This window comes from Aedes aegypti, chromosome 3, assembly GCF_002204515.2.
Source record: "Aedes aegypti strain LVP_AGWG chromosome 3, AaegL5.0 Primary Assembly, whole genome shotgun sequence".
Taxonomy (NCBI): Eukaryota; Metazoa; Arthropoda; class Insecta; order Diptera; family Culicidae; genus Aedes; species Aedes aegypti.
Genome location: NC_035109.1, coordinates 321,356,915 through 321,360,485, shown reverse-complemented (window position 1 = coordinate 321,360,485; position 3,571 = coordinate 321,356,915).

Genomic DNA, 3,571 nt, shown 5'->3' with positions numbered 1-3,571 from the left:
ACTTGATTTTCAATTGGACTAGTAAGTCCTAAATTAAAATTGTGCGCACTTTCAAACTGCATAGCAAGTTTTTGAGCTTTTTCACAATTAGTTAGTAATAATTTGTTTTCCTCTTTCAATGCCGGTATTGGATTCTGAGGTTTTTTCAAGATTTTAGATAATTTCCAAAAGGGCTTAGAGCCGGGGTCCAATTGAGAAATTTTATTTTCAAAATTTTTGTTTCTTAAATCTGCAAAACGTTTCTTGATTTCTTTCTGCAAATCCTGCCATATAATTTTCATAGCAGGATCGCGAGTGCGTTGAAATTGCCTTCTCCTCACGTTTTTAAGACGGATCAAGAGTTTAAGATCATCGTCTATAATCACGGATTCAAATTTTACTTCACATTTTGGAATTGCAATGTTCCTGGCTCCAACAATGGAATTTGTTAAAGTTTCAAGAGCATTGTCAATATCAATTTTAGTTTCTAAAGAAATGTTAACATCAAGATTAGAGTCAACATACGTTTTATATATATTCCAGTCGGCTCGTAAATAATTGAAAGTGGAGCTGATAGGATTGAGAATCGCTTCATGCGATATTTGAAATGTAACAGGGACATGATCAGAATCAAAATCAGCATGAGTAACTAATTGACTACAAAGATGACTAGAGTCGGTTAAGACCAAGTCAATCGTAGATGGATTTCTAGAAGAGGAAAAAAAATCAATTTGGTACTAAAATACATCATCAAAATGCAATGTCAAAATTCATATTTACATTTTCGATTTTATTTTTGTACACTATTAAAATGATAATACTTATCATAAATGGGTAACAAGAGTACAAAAAACCAATATATTTCGAACTATGTATTTAGTGGCTTAAGTGTCTGGTACTAGGGGATCTCCCCCTAAATGATTTGTTAGCGCCTAACCGAATTCGCGATATTATCCAATTACCGTTTTGTTCGCCGAACAAACTATTATCGCTCGCCCCCGCAGAAGCAAGCGACAAGGTCAAAGGATCATACACTACTCGGAGTATTTGAAGAAATTTCTAAAGGAATAACTTGAAAAGTTTTTAAAAATATGTAAAGAGATAGTACTGGAGAAATCATTTGGTTAATCTCGTGAGAACATAGAACAGAAAGATAAGGAGAAATCTTTGAATAAGTTTTAGGAAGAATCTTTCTCTTCAAATTCATGGGTGAACATATGGACGTTTTATTTAATATTCTTGGAAGAACACATGGAATTATCACTGCAGAATTCCATTCATGATTTCATTCTCTTGGCGAATAGTGGAAATGAAACTGTCATACATATTAATTTGGAGTTACCGTTTTGAATCAAATTACAGACAGCTTCTTATTCCGGGCACTCTCCTTTGTATGGGAAACATTTCACACGAAATGTTCTAATTTTTGCTGTTCAAAAGTTCTCACTTTCGAGGCTCGTTTCCATAGAAATCTGTGCAAATGATGTCCATCTGCCTTAGACGTCTCTTTAATGGCTTGTCGAGTTCAACTGATGGTTTGACTTTTCTATTAATGGTTTCCATGTGCTGTCCGGAATTCGAATCAAAGTGTCCGAAATATGAGACAAAAGTGTGGAAACGTCCGGAATAAGAATCATGAAAAGGCCACACATTTCGATTTATTTAAAATTATTCAAGTTGCGGAAGCATATTCTTTACCCACCATGCGAAAGTTAAGGGTTTCCGACGCTCGTTAACGCTGAGAAATTATACATAATGATTTAGTTTGTATGCTCTATGCTATGTTATGCTTCACTAAGGTCTCAAGTGTCCGTAATATGAATCAAAACGGTATGCATTCTTGCCAATTTTTACTCTCAATGACGATATTTTAAATTCGAATCCACCATATACAAAATGTTAATGATGCGTGGATGTTACAATTTTTTTTCAATATCAATTGAAAACTCAACTCAATTAACATTTACAATTATTGGAGTGAAAGAATCACATCTGCGACCCAAGAATTTTGGGATGTTATACATTTCCGAAATTTTATAATAGAACCAATTGTGCGTCTATATTCTACTCCATATATTCAACAAAATATTCTACGCATTTTATTGACTCATGCAGACTAAAATCCATCAAATGTGGTGTTGTGTTTGTCGCTATGTCTGGGGTGTTGATCATTATGGTTGACCGTAATTACTACCGCACTGCCAGAAGAAGGTCGAAACCTACAATTTTGTCACCGATCGATACCATAGTAGTAAACACATATCGGTCAATTATTCAGAGCTACCCGTTCATATCCATTCGCCATATTTTCACCAGGAATGGAACATCAACAAATCATCATCAATTCGGCTGGTTTATTTAGAGAGCTCTTTCCTTGGCCGACCCGTACCAGGAAGCTTATCATCAAATGGGAATCACTCACTTTGGCCATGAACAGTGGAAAAGGATATTTTTGGGGTCTAGACTCCCCACTTTCAGCTGGACGTGACCTGGATTTCTCTTTACGGGGAACGAAATATGCATACATCACGGTTAATAATTAATTCGATGACTATTGAAAATGGGACGATGGAACTTTCGAGTCCCCTGCATGATTAATGCAGCAACAGGAGGTTTGTTCTGAAACGATGATTTCAATAATCGATTTGTCTTGGTGAGCGCCATCATCACCAGTAGAGCCAGAATCAATAATCCCTTGAGACAATGTTTCCATTTAATGCAACGAGGTCCATTTGCGTCATTATATTTACTACCTTCATTTGATTCGTGCATGCGTCTGCGTTGTTCAATATCATTCTCCATAATTGAAAGGACCTCCCTCTGATGATGGAGAATCAATCTGAATGCAAATCTAACAACAATTCCTACCGTCAAATGCTTGCGGGTGTTCCGGTGGGGCTTTTGGTCAACGCATAATGTTGAACCTTATTGTCCTATAGGGTTGTTATGGAAGTGCTGGATGAAAATGATTTCAGTTTCTTATTGTTCCAGATGTTTTATTAATGATTTTTACCATCGCACATAACATCAATCTCAACATGAGAACCCTATTGAACGTTTTCACTTTGTCATAGGGCTTATAACTGCATAGATAAAACGCTGTTGAATTGCTGATGCAACAGATGACCGATTATGAGAATGCAATTTGGTTTTAGAGCTCATGAGAACAGGCTTGAAAGCAGGCTATATTCCAGTAGTTGAAATTTGTTCTTCTCGAAGAAATCAATCACCGTGATTCCCGCTAATTCGTTCTAATCTTCCCCTGCATAATTCATTGTCGGCACCATCGTAATCGTCACCTTAAAATGATTCCTCATCCTAAAGTCTCCCAGCTTGGGCGTGTCAAATCTATGATGCACTTAGCTAAATCCACCTTGCCTCTCACAGCCTCAGCATGCACCAGCAGCCGCAGCAACGAGTTGGCTAATTTGATTTGGTCATGAATATTCATGACAATTTATCGTTCGTCAACCGGAGGCGGCGGCGGCAGTCGTCTTTCTTGAGCAGCATGATGCCTACGCACGAAGTCAGCCCAAGTTGCTTGCTTGCTGCTGGTGGGAAAATATTGAGTCGATCCTTTGATGTACCTCTT